Raw genomic sequence first — 18,938 nt, 5'->3', positions numbered from 1 at the left:
CTACTACAGCACCGAGGAGGCGAGGAGCTTCCTGTGCCGGGAGGTGGGGCATCCCCGCAAAGTATGCCCCAGGGCAAAGAAAGCCAACAATTCTGCCTCCCCTGAGCTGCCCCCTCATCTGCAGCTGCTACCACCACCTTGACAGCTGCAAAGCCCTCCACCCCAAACTCCACCCGTACCTCTGGGGGCCAAGGACCTAGCCTCCCTACCACTGCTGCTAGCACCCGCCCAGCTGACACCACTCGGGCCTCCCCCTCCACCGCCAAAATTGCAGATGCCCACCACCCCAACATAACTGCCAGTGCCAAGAGACACCAGGCCTCGATAGGGGGGACCTCTAATACCATCTCAAAGGTCTCCAGGAACTTCACTGCTACAATCCCTAATGCCAAGCCTGGCAATAAAGTAACCAACAGGGCGCGCCAGAATGACAGTGAGGATGCAGTCTGTCCACTTCCCATCCCCAAGAGAAGTGTCCCTCACCCCAGTACCGCTGAGGCAGATACCCCTGGAAATAACACCTCGAAGGGGACTGCCTTCTATGAGATTGTGGCAGCCACCCTGTGACTTTCTGCATCTAATGAGAATATGGCTGCCACCCTCAGCAGAGGCCTCAACTGCCCCACCAATTTCAGGAGAGGAGGTGGGGAAAGCCTCTGGAAATTCGGCTGCTGCCGAAGAGATAATGGAGCAAATTAAGGAAGGAGAACAACTGCCTTCCCCGTCGTTGCCCACGCCAAAGTTAATCCCCGTAGAAGAAGCACTGAACCCTCCCGACCCCTTCCATGATGCCTCTCCCCTGCAGAAGGGAGAAGGAGAAGTAAGGCCTGGAAAGAGAGGAACCAGGGGTGGACTGGATGTGGGGCAAGCGCACAGGGGAGGAAGAGCCTGCTCCCAAAGTCAGGAGCAGGATGTTGGTCCCTTATGGGAGAGGGGACTTGGGATCGGACTCAGAAGATCCAGGCCCAATTACCAGCAAGGGCCTGAAACATCAGACCCCAAAGCAGCTACATCATCAGAGATCCGATCACCGGAACATCAGCTCTCACGGGTAGAGCGAGTCCCAGGCACATTTCCTTTAGTGAGATCCCCCTCCACCATCGTGGCTCAGTGGGGCAGAAAAACCTCCTCCTGACGGTACCGCCATGGAAAACCTCTCGCCCCTCCTTCCAACCACCATCAGCCGGCCTGCAGGTTTTAGGATCCCAGGCAGCTGAGGAGAGGGGGAGAGCCCCTCAGGGTAACCACATGGCCAGGGTGTAGAGCCAGGTCTGACCCTGGTTGCAGTCACCGGAATCGAGACAATCAGTGGGACAGACATGGCCTCAGGAGAGGCAGAGCCATAGAAAATGGCTAAGCAGGAAGGGGTTTCCAGACTCTCGGTGACTCCAGACTTAGCCTTGGAGTTCTGCTGTGATGAAACATCAGAGGGAGAGGAAGCAACACCTGCCAACCTCCTGAGGTCCCAGTAATGGTAAGTATAACCCATCCGGAGGAGCTTCTGGAGAAGGTGTTGGTCACGTTGCTGGAAGCTTTCTCCTCAGCTCTGGAGGCATCATACCAAGCCCCTCCAGTTTCCACCACTGGGGAGACCATGAGTCCCTCACAATCAGAGACACCATCTCGGGGCAGTGAGGGACAGATTACGATCAAGCTGAGGAGGAAGTCTCTCCCTGATCAGCAGTGGGGAGGCAAGAGATGATGAGCAGTCAAATGACGAGTTTATAGGTATTGCAGAGACTGCAGACTCTGAGGCTCCCATCATCCCGAAGCAGGAGATCCTTCAATTCCTGGAAGAGACTGTGCATCTAAGAAGGAAGGAGTGTTTGGCGTTGGAGAAGTGGCCAGATGCAGAGTTGCTACGGCGACTGGTCTGGGCCATTCTCCGAGCCAACCATTGGGCCAAACTGTACGGGACGGCTGAATATGTCCGTCTCCATAAATTTTATAACAGCCTCAAGCTCATCAAGTAAGGACTTGAGAATAACGTCAACAGAGGATGACTTTTAGCATAGGCACACTCAATTTCAATAGCTGTAGGGTGGGGCTCCGGAGACTCTAGGTACTCAGCTTCCTGCGACAGGAGAAATACTCTGTGAACTTCCTCCAAGAGACCGACACCACTCCTGCTGATGAGACCACCTGCTGCTGGAGTGGCACGGCAGTGTCTTCTTTAACCACCTTGTGGGGTGGTGACACTGGTTGTGGAGTTACAGGTACAATATCACTGTTTTTCTTTGAATATCAGTTTAGATGAGCAGGAACCAAGTTCTATATATACTGACCTGGTGCCACCAGCAGGTGGCACTAGATCAAATCAATCTAAAATAGACCTGGTTTTGCCCCACTGCATGCACAGTAGCATGCTAGCTGTCAAATAAAAACAAATTAGGCCATCCATTCTGCCCAATTATGTTGGCCTGCACTGCTGATCTGTCCCAGCTGCCAGCCGTAGAAACCTGACCTGCTTGTAGGATATCACTCCTTATACAAGATTGGTTGTGGTTGTCTTCCTCCTAAATCCTCCGCCATCCTGGGTGCATGAGCATACAAGACCCCCACAGTCAATCCCCGACTCAAACACCTGTCCCCCTCCTCCCACATCTTACCACTAACCTTTGTAATAAGCTAAGCAGTTACCCAACTATCCAGCCGTTTCCCTCCTCGTGGACCTGCTGAGTGGCATCTGGCCAGCAGCGGCCTGTCAGTACTGGGAAATGGGTTCTGAGTATCCCAACGAAAAGCAGGAACTACATCTCCATGCATGTCTTGGGGCAGGCCCGGGACTGGATCAGCCTCTTGGCATTAACCTGGGCGAGGGAGTAATCCTAGTTCCAGCCAAATTCTTCTTTCTAACTCTAAAAACTCTGTGAGTGTGATTTTTTTTTTTTAAGCAACTCTTTGTTCATTCTGAGAACAATGCCTCTTTTGATTATCTAGAATTAGTTCATTATCTGATAATGAATGCATTATTTATAGAGCGGTGGCTCTCTCTTTCTCTTGCATTTCCTGTCTCCCTCCTTGGTTTCTGTCGCATCCTTTATCCTCCCAGAGATACTAAGTGACTCCAGTGAAGGAGGAAGATTTAGGCCAGGCCTGAATTTCTAACCCTCATCCTTGATGCATTCTGGCTGATTTTTTTTTTTTTATTTCTCTTGCTTGAGGTTACAGCTCCAAGGTCAAGGCTTGCTTTATTGCTCAGTGGTTCAGGCCCTTAACAGTCTCACTTTTTCAGTGATTGCAGCTCAGCTCATGGCCAATCATTTGCTGTTACCCAACCTTGAGAGATTATCCCCTCCTCTCAGCCAAAAGGCCAAGACCCAGGCAGGACTATGGCAAGAGAATATGCCTCAGCCCTCCCATCCTAACTGATTCTGGCTGATTTCTAAGGGAAGGCGTAGGGACTACAATTCCCACAGTGCATTTGGAATGTGGATTCGAAAGCCGGGACCGGCCAAACGTCCCTCTCCTTGACTTGGCTGCTCTGTCTCTCCGTGACATCCATCAGTTGGACAAAACCTTAAAACCCTATGCAGTCTCCGACTTAGAGTACATAAAATATAACCAAATAGTCCCAACCTTAGATTCCTGGGGTTCACGGAGTGTTCCAGCAGATGATATAGCGCTCCCGGTATCCCACAATGAATATCCTTACTGGAAAGGGGAAACCATTCCCCCTCTGTGGCTGAACAGACCCTCACCCCTCCCCCCCCCAAGTATCCGGCTTCTTCTGAGTGCTCCCGGTTCACTGGGTGCCTTCCCCTCAGGTGAACCCAAATCCCGGAAGAAACTGTTCGGTCCACACCTCAGCTTGGTGGTTCCAAATCTGCCAAATGTATTTAAACACAAACTGGGGTTTCCTCCCCCTTTCAAACCACAGCCTTCCTCCATAAAGGGCAAACAGATAAGTCTCAAAAAAGAGTGTTAGCAGCACAACTGATGCCTCAGCATAAGGACGCCATTCCTGGGAAACCCAGAACCGAAATCCCTAGCAGCCGAGCTCCTTACTCGTTTCCAGAGGCTGGTGGGGACCCTCTGATCCCTCCCAGGGGCTTCTTCTACAAAGGCCTATGAGTGGAAGTAACTGACTTATTCCCGCCCTGGGAAAACGTGGCTTGCCGGGGCAGGTCACCACAGATGGATGCCATGGATCAGCAGGAAGGAGTTACGGTCACCAAGAAGCTCCTTGTCAACTGGACAAGCTGAGCCAGGCCTGATTTTATCCCCAATGCCACCAGGGAATTTTAGGTCAGTTTTATTAAAAACAGCAATGGGTGCAATGGGGGGGGGGGGGGGGGGAAGGGAGAGAGCTGTAAAACCAGGACTGGATCAGGCTGTTGCTGGCCATGGAAATGTTGGCAATGTGTAGAGGGGAAAGGATGAAACTCTGCACTATCAGCTGTTCATGGCCGCTCCTGTCTGGTCCTCCTCCTCCATCCCACCTCCCCGCCGTCCAGAGACTTTAATTTCACCTTGCACTGGGAAGTTTAAAATCCGGCCGGGCCCAGAGCCTCTCTCTAGAGAATGAGTCACATCTCATCTCTCTTGAGTCTGGCCTTTTATTTTTTAGTATGTTATCACCATTCTTGCCCACTAGCGGAGCCAGACAGTCCATTTACTCTGATGGATGGCAGAAGATATGTAAGGCCATGCTCGTAAGCGCTCTGAAAAGTCAGAGGTTCGGTATCTCATTTCTTGGCCTTTCTCTCAGAGAAAGACAGAGAGAGTAAGATTTAAAAAGTGGAGAAGGTGTATACTCCCACCGGCAGTACACAGGGAGCCCAGGGCATTCTTTCTGTCGGGCAATTGTAGCAGTGCAGCTAGCAGGCCGCTCCTGGTGCAACGGCCAGGCAGCCCTGCTAGCACCAAGAGATGAGAGGCTCCCCGCAGCCAGCACCGATTGGTCAGGGCACTGCTAGCACCAAGCGATGAGAGGCTCCCCGCAGCCAGCACCGATTGGTCAGGGCACTGCTAGCATCAAGAGATGAGAGGCTCCCCGCAGCCAGCACCGATTGGTCAGGGCACTGCTAGCACCAAGAGATGAGAGGCTCCCCGCAGCCAGCACCGATTGGTCAGGGCACTGCTAGCACCAGAGGCGGCTTAAGGCAATCTGCTGCCTGAGGTGAGGGATGAGAGGGCACCCCTCCCCGCATCACGCCTTTCCCCTGGCCCAAGGCACGGGTACAGGCCAAAGCACTGAGGAGGCCAAGGTGTCTGGCCCTTTCGGTGATCTGACATGCTGGACAGGGGGAGCGTAGAGGTCTGGGTTCCCAGAAACTGGCTAGAAAAAGCGTGGGTGATAATATTCCTAGGAAGCCGACCACCCCGCTAAACTCCTGGGAAGACTCGCGCCTGCCCCCCCTGTGAATGTGGGCGATGGGGGGAATGGTGGAGGGGACCTGTGTGTAGTGCAGCCTCTCAGGCCAGTGCAAGCAAACATTACAGCCTTCAGCCCGACCCCCACACCCAGGACCTATCTACACAGATTTTGCATGTGTAAGGGACCCTTGGTTTCCTTACCAAAGGAGTGAACTAAGTTTGTAGGATGAAGCAGAGATTTAGTGAGTAGAGGTTTGGGGTTTCAGCGCCCCCATGTGGGAGAAAGAGGCGGTGCATCCCAGAGCCTTTATAAACCCCCTGCCACCATCTTAGGGTGTGGATTCTTATTTCCTATTTTCCCTGAGTTGTCCTGTTGAGGGGTAGCCCCCTGTTTTCATTGAATTTCTTCTGGGAAAGGTACTCTGAGGGACCTTTCACAGAGACCTGGGTAAAGAGAGTGCAAACAGAGGGTCTGAATCCTTTCTGTTTAGAGAAGGAAGATTTTCCACCCTTCCTGTCTCTCTTTTTGGTTGGCCTCGTTGGATAAGTTTTTCTCTGACTTTTGTTCCATTGGTACCAGAGGCTCAGTTCCTTTTTTTTTTTTTTTTAATTGAAGATTTGATTCATTTCCAGCAAAACACCTTTAAGGACCCCAAGCCACATTAGCAGAATTCTAAACACAACCACATCCTCTCAGTATCCTAGAGGCTCAGTTTCTAAAACATCTAGAGGAGGAGGTGTCTTTCTCCTGGCAAGAACCCGAGGAGCAGCTGAATCATTCAGAGGAGTGGATTTCCACCCATTGCAAGAGATAAGGAGATATTTGTTGCATCGGAGGGAGACCCTTGGGCTGAGGTGGGATTGACGCAACCCATAGGTAGGGACCTATGGGTCTCCACAGTCGGCAGGTGGAGTGGGCTGAAAGACAGGGGCCGCTGGAGCTTCACCTATACCAGCCTTCATTCCCCATGGGTTGAGCCTTTGGGTGCCGGGGCCGGCAGGACTTAGATGGGCCTTGAGGTTGGTTTGTGAGAGATGGTTCAGCCCAGAGACAGCAGTCGATAGATGGTGTAGCCCTACACTAGACTGGGAACGGTACTGGAACTCGGGCGCCAATGGAACGGAGAGTAGCTGGAGGCGCTCGAGCAAAGATAGGCTGAAGCCTGATAAGTCTATGTCCAGGGACTAGGCTAGGAGAGGCATCAATGACAGGCTTGGATCGGAGCTGGCGGCAAGCAGAAGTCGTGGCAAGCAATATAGAATTCTGAACACGGAGAAGTCTATACCGTAGTCAATCAAGGCGATGGTCAGATCACGGAGAAGTCAGGCGTAGCAGAGGTCTGGGGCTGGAGATAGGCAATAGTCAGGAGTAGCAGAGGTCCGGGGCTGGAGATAGGCAGGAGAGTAGTCAAGTGTAGCAGAGGTCTGGGGCTGGAGATAGGCAGGAGAGTAGTCGGGCGTAGCAGAGGTCCAGGGCTGGAGATAGGCTGAAGCGTAGTTGAACAAAGCGAAGTCGCCGCATCTCAAAAAAGATATAGTTGCGATGGAGAAGGTACAGAGAAGGGCAACCAAAATGATAAAGGGGATGGAACAGCTCCCCTATGAGGAAAGGCTGAAGAGGTTAGGGCTGTTCAGCTTGGAGAAGAGACGGCTGAGGGGGGATATGATAGAGGTCTTTAAGATCATGAGAGGTCTTGAACAAGTGGATGTGACTCGGTTATTTACACTTTCGCATAATAGAAGGACTAGGGGGCCCTCCATGAAGTTAGCAAGTAGCACATTTAAGACTAATCGGAGAAAATTCTTTTTCACTCAACGCACAATAAAGGTCTGGAATTTGTTGCCAGAGGATGTGGTTAGTGCAGTTAGTGTAGCTGGGTTCAAAAAAAGGTTTGGATAAGTTCTTGGAGGAGAAGTCCATTAACTGCTATTAATCAAGTTTACTTAGGGACTAGCCACTGCTATTAATTGCATCAGTAGCATGGGATCTTCTTAGTGTTTGGGTACTTGCCAGGTTCTTATGGCCTGGATTGGCCACTGTTGGAAACAGGATGCTGGGCTTGATGGACCCTTGGTCCGACCCAGCATGGCAATTTCTTATGTTCTTCTTTTCTGTCTGCGTGTTTCTTCTGCCGCCTTTCTTACCTGGTTAACAGGGCAGCCTCGAGTGGCTGATGGCACCGGCGAGGCCTTTGAGGTTCCAGGCGCGCCTGGCTGCCGCATCCCTCTCGGTGTCACCTGTGCGCTGGTGGATTTTCCTTTTGTCGTGACAGCTTTGGCTCCTGTGGATAGCCAGTATATTAGAAAAGACCCGAAACAAAGGGAAAAAGACAGGTAGCAGGATCCAGAGCCACAGGGACAGAGCAAAACGGAGATGTGGAGGCTGCCTGGTAGATAAAACACCAGGGGCCAAGAGTGGCGCTTTCTGCACTTTCTCATTTCCAAGCTAATGAGAAAATCACAGGACCCACCGCAACTAAAATGACTTTAAATATCAGAAGCGATAAGAGATACCTGCCCCAGTGTTAATTAATAGTCACTTGGCGGCTGCGAGTTTAATGCCGTTTCGTGTGTTTTGTCTGAGTTTCCTTTCTCAGTCCCCTTGGGAATCTCTGCGGCCCGGGGGCCCGGGCTCCTCTAATCCTGGAGCCTCCACTCCCCCTGGGCACATGCGTCTCGGCTCCCGACCTCTCTCTCTGCAGTCCCCTGGGTTCTGACTCCACTCCTCCCTCCTTAGCTCCCCGCAGGCAGAGGGGGTAAGGGATCCCTTCCCCTCGTCCCTTGGTCCGCAGGGGCCCGGGCTGCATTCGATCTTCTCCTTTTCTCCCCTCATGACCCTGAACAAATCACTTTGCCTACCTGTGCTCAGGCACACATTGCAGGCTCTCTGGGGCAGGGACATTACAACGGTGGATAGTATTGTACATTGGCACTCTGGAAACAATAGTTATTACCCCTAGCAGGGGAAATCTGCCTTGCAAGATGATGAATTTAGGCAGGAGTGCTAGCTATATGCCTCCAAATAATCCCCTGTCTGTTTCATTGTTCTGATGCAGGCTCCTTGAGTCTTATTCCCGGGTCTCCTTTGTTTTTGCTACAATACATTTTACAACTTAGTTATTTACATTTTGTAGAATAAAAAGTACACAAAATTGTCATGGCAACACATACCCTTCTCCCTCCATTTTTTACATTTTCTGCCCTGAGTCTAGTCATCAGCTGTCCATGCTGTAGCCATACTTTGCATGTATCAGTGTGACCCCTACATGGGGCTCTGTTGAAGATCTGCTCTTCAGCTGTCCGTGCCGTATTCATGCTTGGCATGTATCAATGTGACACATGCACAGGGTAGGGAAGAGGGTAGAATGGGAGGGAGAACTGTATATCTGATTATGATCAGCACAGCTACACCCCTCTCTCTCCCACTATTTACTTATAGGTAGAATGGTGGGATTGGGTACTTTTAAAAGAATGAGAGGGCAGAGGAGATGTGGTTTTGTTGTTTCGACCTGTCATTTAAGGTGATCTTCAAATAGGCTGTCAGTGCTGCCGCTGCTCTCCGCTGCAGGCCCCTTCCTCTGTGCAGCAGGAGCTGTCAGGCTCTTTCCTGGCACCTGTCAGCTCTGCATTTCTCTCACCCTTTTCCAGAAAAATGCTGATCACATTCCCAGCTTCACACACACACACCCCCAACTTGGAAGGGAGCATTTTATTCTCAACAAAGGGAGCTGTCAGGCAAGAAATTGCTTTAATTATCTGCCAGGCTTTGTTTCCTTGTAAACCTGTTTATAGGATCAGATAAGGCATTAAGACTGGGGTAAAGTGACAGGCCAGTCTTGGAGGGGGGAGGGGGGGGGGTCACCCGGCCTGCTGCATCAGCTGCCAGAGCTCGGGGTGGGAGAGGCACTAGTCAAGAACAGGATCTTATCGAGGACTCCTAACCCAGCTGCAGTACGGGGATAAGCGGTTTCCAGTATAGGGAGGAGAGCTCAGGAGCTTTCTGGGGCACAGAGGAGCTCCTCTAGTGTTACAGTATAATGGGGAGAGGGGTGCGGAGCCTGTGATTTCCTGAGGGTGGAATAGGGGAAGAAGAAAGCACAAACGAAAAAGCGAGAGAGAAAGTGAGACGGACAGGGAGAATATACAGGGTCCATGCAAGAATATTTGGCGCCTTCGGTCATGCATCTTCCCCTGCTTTACCTCTAGCACAGCGCTCCCCCCTTGCCAGCGGCAGTGGCTCTAGACCAGTTCTCCCTTTCTTGGCTGTATTAGCACTGGCACAGCCCCCCCTCTGGGTCTCATGCTGGCAGGAGTTTGCTGCCGCCCCCCCCCCCCCCAATGGAAGCACCAGCCTTGAGAATATATTTGGAGGGTAATAAAGGGAAGCGGAGCTTGAAAGCGCAGGGAGGAGGCAAACTGGGAAGGTCACGGAGAAGAACAAGAAGGGGGAGAGGGAGACGGTGAGTGAGACAAGAAAACGAGAGGATGGGGAGAGAAGAAAGAAGTCAGCAAGCAATGGGAGTAAGGTTCTCTTTCTCCTAGAAGAGGTTTTGGCCAGATGTGGTTCCGCGCCTCCCGGCTTCCTAGGATTGATGCATCTCGTTCTCTGTTGATGAGGCCCCACTGTCCTTCCCTGCTGCTGGATTTCCTCGGTGGCTCCCCAGGGTCCCCATTCTGTTGCAGACATTCCAGCCCGCCCGACCCTGGCCTCTCCGAAGGCACCAGGATCCCGCTCCTCAGAGTGTGTGGGGGGGGTCTTCGGGAAGCGCTAACCAGGCAACCCCTTCCGGAAACCCCCTACTCCAATCATTTCCATCCCATGTCCTGCTGTCCCTTCGGAGGAAGAGACCTGTGTGCCCGTGTGCATTTCTGGATAGTAACAGCTTATAATGGGGTCAACAGAAGAAGTGTCGACCAAGAATCCTTGCGATGACAGCGTGGCCGGGTCATGGCCCTCTCCTAAGCCACACAGTCACTCCTCTCCTCTCCCCTAGTCACTATAGGCGGGAGATTCGAGAGATGCTTCTCATCCAAGAGTCAGAGGGAATCTTATGCCAATATTGCCAGGTGAAATCCTCAAGGATTCCTCCCCAACAGCTCCTACCAAAAGAAGACTGTTGAGTCGGAGGTGGACCCTTAGGCCGAGGTGGGATTGACACAACTCGTAGGTAGGGACCTACGGGTCCCCACCATTGGCAGGTGGAGTGGACTGAAGTTAGAGGCCACTGGAGCTTCCCCTATACCAGCCCTCGTTCCCCGCGGGTTGAGCCTTTGGGTGTCGGGGCCGGCAGGACTTAGGTGGGCCTCGAGGTTTGTTTGTAAAGAGAAGTGGTTGAGCCCAGAGACAGCAGTCGATAGGTGGCGTAGTCCTACCCTAGACTGGGTTCGGTACAGAAACTCAGGCGCCAAAGGAACGGAAAGTAACTGGAGGCGCTCAGGCAAAGAAAGACCGGAGCCTTGTAAGTCCACGTCCAGGGGATAGGCGAGAGGAGGCGTCAAGCGGAGAAGTCTCTACCGTAGTCAGTCAAGGCGATGGTCAGGACACGGAGAAGGCAGGCGTAGTCAATCAAGGCAATGGTCAGGGCATGGATAAGGCAGGCATAGTCAAGCGTGGCTGAGGTCAGGAGTTAGAGAGAGGCTGAAGAATAGTCAGGTGTAGCAGAGATCCGGGGCTGGAGATAGGCTGAAGAGTAGTCAGGTGTAGCAGAGATCCGGGGCTGGAGATAGGCTGAAGAGTAGTCAGGTGTAGCAGAGGTCCGGGGCTGGAGATAAGCTAAAGCGTAGTCAAACAAAGCAGAGTCGAAATCCAAAGAGTCAGTCCAACACAGAGACAAGGCAGGAACGAGGAAGACAGGAACCCGGAACCACAGGAATCAGGAACACGAAGTAGAGAGGATTCTCTATCAGCGAGGAGTACGAGGAGACCTGTTGCAAAGGCAATGCTATGGAGCGAGGCCTGAGCTTATATACGCTGAAGAGTTTGATGTCAGAATCCAGGGCTGTGGCCAGGTTCCCGCTGCGGGCCCTTCAAAAGATAGCGATGCGCGCGCGCCTGGGGAGGGGCAGGGCGCCGATGGCGGCATCTCTCCATGAGCCACGCAGAGAAGTCCGACGAGCAAGGACATCTTGGCTGGCAACACTGGGGACCATGTCAGAGCCGGAGGCAACCCGAAGTCAGAGCTGGTGGCCCACCGCTGTCAGTGAAGAGGAACCAGGAGCTGGAGTCCGTGTGAGAAGGTGAGAGAGCCTCGCTGGGGGACTGCTCCGGGCGGCACGCGTAACAAAGACTCTGTGATAGCCCCGAACCCCCTGACCACTGGTTCCCAACCTGCTTCTGCAACCTTCTGCTAGAAACAACACTTGACTTGGCTAGGCAGCAATATCCTGCAAGCCATTGAGCTTCTCTGGCTGGCAGCTGGGATATATCCTTGGCACCGAGGACCAGAATATCTGAGCAGATTGGATGGGCCAACTGGCCTTGGTCTGCCATCATCCACTCTGCCACTGTGTTTAACCACTGGCTGCTTCCCTCAGATGGAGCTTGTCCATGTTTCCAAGCGCCTCAGCCTGCATCTGTATTCCCGCAACAGGCTGCCAGGCACTGTCGCAGAATCTCCGCTCCCTGTCCACTCGGCCCGAGCCTTGTTGCTGCAGATGGCTCAGACTTTGCTTTTCTTCTCTCTGTTATCAGTTTTTTTTTAAATCTCCTCTCTGCCTTTTCTTGCCGGTGATTGATCTCCTCAGCTAAGGATTTTCAATGCCTCACTTTTCTCAGCTCTCTGCGAGGAAGTGACCCACAGCTGTTGGCTTCACACCTAGTCAAGCAAGCTCCTCCTGCACCAGCCACCCAATCTCTCCACCGATTCCAGAGAGGAGCTGGAGCTCACTGAGCCCCTTAGAGTACTATATACATAAGGACATTCCCCTTATAAGGATACCATGTCACAGCTTTGCATCCTTTCCTATGGAAGTTCTTTTTCCAGCTGATTTATAGTGCCCGCTCCCCAGCAGGCCTGCTTTCTATATTTCAGTGCAGTCCTGATTCCCTCCATGTAGCCCTGTGCCTGGGCCGGTCTCTAGCTGCCCTGGAAGCCGATCTGGTCTGCAGATTAATCATGCTCCTTGGGGCACAGGGTGGCCTGTTCCTCTAGATGATGCCATCTTATATCGGTGGGGCGAGGAGCAGTCCTGAGTCAGAGGAAATATTGGTAGAAGCAGCTTTATATGGTAGGTGCCATGCAGTGTCAGGGAAAGGTACATTGTATAGCAGAATGGCACAGTACCAAAGGCAGGAGATGAGGTTTTTTATATCATTCGGAGCTATAGGCAATTTGGTACCTGTGGTCCAAGTGAAAAAGTGTGCCCTCACCCCGTGCACAAGCTGGAAGACACAGAAACATGCTAGCAGATTACCTAATCTTGGTTGCGCATGCAAATCAAGGACAGACCCTACCAAATACAGAATAACTGACCACAAATTAGAAAGAGAAATACGCAGACAAAAGCTGAAGTAGAAACCCCCACGAAGCCAGAATCTGCCTGCAGTGCAGCACCAGAGAAAAAGAAAAACGCATTTCCTCCTGTACTGTGCAAAATACAAAGGTATCAGAGATGCACATTTTCTAAACCTGACAGAGAAAATAAAACACTTTCCACAGAAGAATGAGCAGAAAAAAACTCCTGGGAGACTATAATTCACTTTTATATACTGCCTTCCTCGCCGAAAACTGAAGGAGACCCAAGGCGGTTTACATCAAGGATATAAGTTCAGTAATAAGCATAAAATATCTAAAACTGCATCAGCAAAAAATAAACAAAATACCATCTTTATTCCAAAGTGCAGCCATCATGTACCCTCAGAAAAAAAAAGAGAAACAGCAATTATAGCAACAGAATATTAAGCATGGGCATTCATTTGATTGCATTTTACCCTTTCATTTCAATGAGACCCATTTTTGTTTCATTTGAGTAGCTCAAAAAAATGGAGAGCGGCCAAAAATGCAAACACAAATTTTCATCTCATTTGTTTGTTTCCCATTCAAGTCTATGGCACATTGAAACCTGCAGGGACTATCTGGTAGCTATAGCAATCAACCCTTGTCTGTGGGAGGTAGTAACCAGGCAGGAGCCCTAGGCAAATGGACAAGATGGAGGAACAATCAAGGTGAAGCATTTTTTTAACTAGCCTATAGCTGCATCTGGATCAAGTGATGCTGACTTCCTCCCACTGAAAGTTCTGAGCATGTGCAAAAAACTATTTGCTTAGTTGGATTTTGTAGAGAAAGGTTGTGTGTGTGAATTAAAAAGTTCTCTTAGAGTGAAAGAAAAGCTTTAAGAATTTTGAAATTGGCAAATGACTTTTTCTGATTTTCACTGTTGCAGTGACAGTGCTCTCTCTGTGAAAAGAGATAGAGTCACTGCTTTCTGTCTGTTCACTGGGTCAGGGTAGGACTGGAGAAGCAGTGCCAATAAACACTGATTTTATGGTGTCTCTCTAATGCAACACAGTGCACTGCACTCGGGTTATCTGCAGACTGAAGAAAAACACAACCTTGCAAGCCTTCTTGGTTTATTCCCTTTCCAACAGTCAAGGAATCAGTCAGCAGTCACACACGCACACTGTATATGTGTATGTGTTTATGTGAAAGAAACATTTCTGCACACACTGTGAGGGATAACCCTAGAAAGGCAGAGGTTGAGTTTGTGCCGCTAGCAAGCTGCTAACTCTGCTTGGCAAGTTGGCACTGTGCTTGCTAAGCACTGAAGTGAATTCAGTCTGTGAACTTAAGTAAATGTGTGTAACAGACACACTCATTCAATACTAGAGTGGCACTGGTGAGTGCTGCCACAGTGTCAATAAAGTATGTTATGATATCAAAACCTCCAATAGCCATTTCCAATTCTATTATGTTACTGTGAGGAAAGGGGAGAGGAGGGAATGGCAAGGACAGAGGACTGGGCGTTGTTACAGAGGCAGCCCAGCCTGTCAGAAGTGCAAGCAGTACTAGGAGAAAAAAGGAAGTCTTACCCCTAAATTTAAATGAGACTTTTATAGCTGCAGAAAGCCAAGCATGAAAACTGGCTCAAGCCATAAGGACTTTGAAATTGGAAGAGCATGTACCACTGCTACCTGTTCCTCTTCCTCTTGTTTTGGAGCAAGGGCAAAAGCTGGTTGATGTTATCAGGGCAAAGTACACCCAAACTCGGAAGCATGCTCCTCCATAATTGCTGCTTCTGAGTTAATGAAGGCAGTATTTTCAACAACTGATTCTGAAGATAATGAAGAACTAGTAGCCAAAGAGAATTTGGGAACTCTAGTCAGTAGTGTCTTAGCCTCTAGTGAGGTGGGGAAGATAGATGATACTGACGGTGTTGATAGCAGGTTCCAGGAAGAGCAAGTAGTGCAGATAGAGAGCATGAATGATAACCCTGGCTTTTTACCTCATGGTCAATCCTCAACATTAAATCCAGTGCCAGCAGCAGCCACCAAGGATGCAGAAGAGATTGTGCAAGACATCCCTGGTCTGGAGGCACTTTAAAGAAAGAGAGAACCTGAATTTTGCTCAGTGTATTTGCAATAAGGCCACCAGTTGAGTGAAGATATTGGGACACCTAACAAACTCTGGTATGCAGCATCACCTGCAGAAACATCATCCACTAGCATTGGCTTCAGGGGAGAGCAACAGTACAAGCCTGGAGGCTACTCTGCAACTCAAAGCAGAAGCCGTAGCAAAGAAGTTAAAAAGAGAAGACATTTCTCCAAGCTGACCCCCATGGCCCCTTCCACCAGTCAGGTGGCAGACTAGCAGCCCCCGCCATGCATCCGCAGCAGCAAACCACCATAGGTGAAATGGGGTGATATTCTATATCATTTGTCCTGGGGCAAGAAGCAGTGATGAGGTGCATCGGGGAAATGATTGCCTTGGATGAGCAGCCCCTGCAGATAGAGGGCAACCTACGCTTTAAGCATCTGCACCAGCTTAGTTCCCTATTACAAAGTATCCTTCAGAGTTACTCTTAGTAGGTAGGTTATCCCCCACCTTGTACAATCAGCACTGTAGTCGCTTGCAAGTGCAGCTGGCCAAGGCAGCAGAGAGTAGCATGCATTTCACCAGTGACATCTGTATCAGGATGAATGCTTGCCCCTCCCTGATGGCACATTGGTGGGAGCTGGTCAAGATAAGGGCAGGCAACAGCTATAGTTGAGACCAAGCATTAGCGTGCAATGGGCTGTGCTGCAACACTCAGGCGATGAATAGTCCATATTTATTGTACAATACTCCAACAGCCATAAGAAAGATACTGGAGGGCTGGCAACTAGACCAGAGAGGCAGGAGTCTTCATACAAGTTTTTTTTGTGATAGTGAGAATTAATACGATAATGGCATTGGACGATGGGGGCTATCAAGGGATCCATTGCTATGCATGCTTGATACACTTAGCAGTGAGGGATGTCCTGGGCATCTTCACCTTATTATTTTGTTGCAAACCCTAAGGATCCTGGCCTAGTTCTCCCACTCTGCTTCTCTCTTGTTCAAATTGGGTTATTTTGTCCTCAAAAAGAAAAAAAATATAATCTTCTCCTCCCACCCCACCTCTTTCCTGGCTTTACTCCTTCCTATCTGCCACTGTTAGTGTCCGGCCTGTTCCTGATCCTCTCATGGTACCTTAGAGAACATCTGACATTACGGGTACTGTTTTGCTACTTTGTTATGCCTGGGGAATTCATGCCACTGTTGGTGCTTCCTTTGCTGCTCTTTTGTTGGCTTTACTGCTTTGGGTTCATTGCTTCTCATGAAGCCTTGAAGGTTTTGATTTTTCTTTACTGTTTGCGATTCCCTGCACTCTATATCTTGGGGGTTTTGATGCTTCTGTGCTGGTTGCGATGCTCTGTATGCTATATCTTGGGGATTTTTATGTTTAAACAATTTTTATTGGATTTTCAACAGATACATTAACAAATACATTAACAAAGGGGAGGGTGAGGTCTGATCCCTCCCCCACAAAAGAGGAAACCAACACAATAACAACATTACCCCCAATCCCAAGAGCCCCTCCCCCCCCCATATCCCTCCCCTCCCCTCATAATCCAATACTGGTGGAACAGACGAATGGTGCCAGGCCTGGGATCTTGGGGATTTTTATGCCTGTGTTGTTTGCGATGCCCCGCATGCTGTGTCGTGGGAGTTTTGATGTCCCTATGTTCTTTGCGATTCCCAGCACTCTATGCTTTGGGGATTTTGAGGCCTCTGTACTGTTTGCAGTGCCCTGCACTCTATGTTTTGAGGATTTTGATGTCTCTGCTGTTTGTAACTCCCCACCCGTTATGTCTTGGGGGTTTTGATGACTCCATGCTGTCTGTGATATCCTGCTTGCATTCTGTGCCTTGGAGTTTTGATGCCTTTGTACTGTGTGTAATATCCTGCCCATACTCTATGCCTTGGGGTTTTTGATGTCTCCATGCTGTTTACAATGCCCTGCACTCTATGTCTTGGGGATTTGGATACCTCTGTGCTGTTTTTGATTTCTCACATAGGGGCCAACATATTCAAAACGCTTTTAGTGCTAAGTAGCCAGATAAGTAGGACTTATCCTGTTATTTAGCAGCCGCTGAATATCCAGTTATATTCAGCGGCTGCTAGATAGCCAGATAAGTGACTTATCCAGCTATCTGAATATCCGGATAGTCAGTGGATGGACAGTGAGCGGATCAGGATGGTCCTCCTTATTTAGTTAACTTGGGGTTTTTCATGCTTCCATGCTGTTTGTAGTGTCCTGCACTCTACATGTTGGGGATTTTATTTATTTATTTATTTATTTAAAATTTTTATATACCGACATTCATCCAGGATATCATATTGGTTCACATTGTAACGCAAAACAAACGCAAGGCATGGCGCTTTACATTGAACAATAAAACATGATAAGGCATTAACGAGAGGGGGGAAAAATAACATGGGGGGGTTTGCACTAAAATTATAAACAAAGTTTGCAAATTATATACATATGTACAAAGGAAAAAAACTATGGGGTGTTAATTTTAAACAGGCTAGGAAGTGAGGAGGGGAAGAGGAGAGAGGAGAGCAAAGGAAGAGGGGGGGCAGTGAGAAAGAAAGAGAAGGTGGCGGAGAAAAGGGGAGGGGAGAGAGGGACAGTAGATTGGGAAATAGGGGAGTAGAGTGGCCTCTGTGCTGTTTGCAATTCCTCATACTCTGTCTTCGGGATTTTGATGCCTCCTTGCTGTTTGCGGTACGTTGCAGTCTGTGCCTTGGAGATTTTGATGCTTCTATGCCATTTGTGATTCCCTACATTCTATGTCTTTAGGGGTTTTGATGCCTCCGTGCTGTTTCCAATTTCTTGTACTCTTATGGCTTGGTAAGTTTTGAAGGTACTCTAGATTTCTGTGTCACTCTGTATTCCACTATCTTGTCTTCTATTTTTAACTTCAAAAGTAGATTGTAGTGAACACCAGTCTGATACTTGTCTGTTTCTTCTCTGCTTCAGAGTTTGTGGGTGCGCGCAAGGAGTATGGAGATTTTTTCTATATCCTGGTGTGCAAGACACTTTTTGCACATGCTGTGAGAGTTACTGATTGTAGAATTGTAATGTACAACAGTGAACTACATAGGCGTAGCCAGCTGGTAGACAGTGTGTGCCAATGCCAAGCATTCTAACTCTGCTTGCTAAGCAGTGCCATCCTTCTTGCTGAATTGCTCTGTACCTACAATTTTTTATTTTAATTTCCAGTACTGCTGCTGCTGCTCCAAGCCACTTTTGCTACCTTTAGGAGTTTTCTCCTTTACGCTGAGGTTATTTTCAAATTTCCTTCCCTTACAATACTTGCTGACTCTTAGACTTGCCTTGGAAATGTGATGCATTACGCAGACCACACTCAGTTATTTTTGTTTCATGCCTTCTTGAACTTTTTCTTCAGACTCCTTTCCCTTACAGTTCTTACTAACTATTGGTCTCATCCAGTATTTAGCCTTTGACGAATTATGCCACAGCAAAAGGCAAGGTTAGCAGAGGTTCAGCATCCAGAACTAGGCCTGCACTGCTCCATTATTACTGCTTCTCAAGTAATGGAGGCAGTATTTGCAAAAATGATTCAGAAGAAGAATCATGTCCTGGATTCCCTGAATCACAGGATATTGAACAGCTGGCAGCCGAAGAGAATTTGTGTCCTCTAGTCAGTAGCATCTTAGCCTCCAGTGAGGAGGCGGAGGAGACAGATGATACTGACAGGACTGAAATATACAGAGCAAAGGAGAAGACCAAATCCAAGCCTGTATAACCAGCCCCTTCTCCTAATGATGCTGTATGGAAATGACATGAGGTCTCCTCCAGGGATTTCCTATGGTTTCTCTCTGCCTAGGGCTTTGTATCAGTTTGGTTTGTGTCCTTTGCCCTTTATTTGAAGCCTTGGGGTGTTCTTGCCACTGTGGGTGGATGCTTTGTGCCTCTCATGGTATGTTGGGATCTTCATGCCACTGTTTCTGCTGCTTTGACCCTCTATCACTGCTTTGGTGTTTTTCTTGACACTTTTTTAGTGTTTTCTTCCCCCAATAAGGTGTCTTGAGATGTTGATGCCACACTTGGTGTCACTTTGCCCCTCTTGT

This window comes from Rhinatrema bivittatum, chromosome 16, assembly GCF_901001135.1.
Source record: "Rhinatrema bivittatum chromosome 16, aRhiBiv1.1, whole genome shotgun sequence".
Taxonomy (NCBI): Eukaryota; Metazoa; Chordata; class Amphibia; order Gymnophiona; family Rhinatrematidae; genus Rhinatrema; species Rhinatrema bivittatum.
This window is presented reverse-complemented; position numbering follows the sequence as displayed.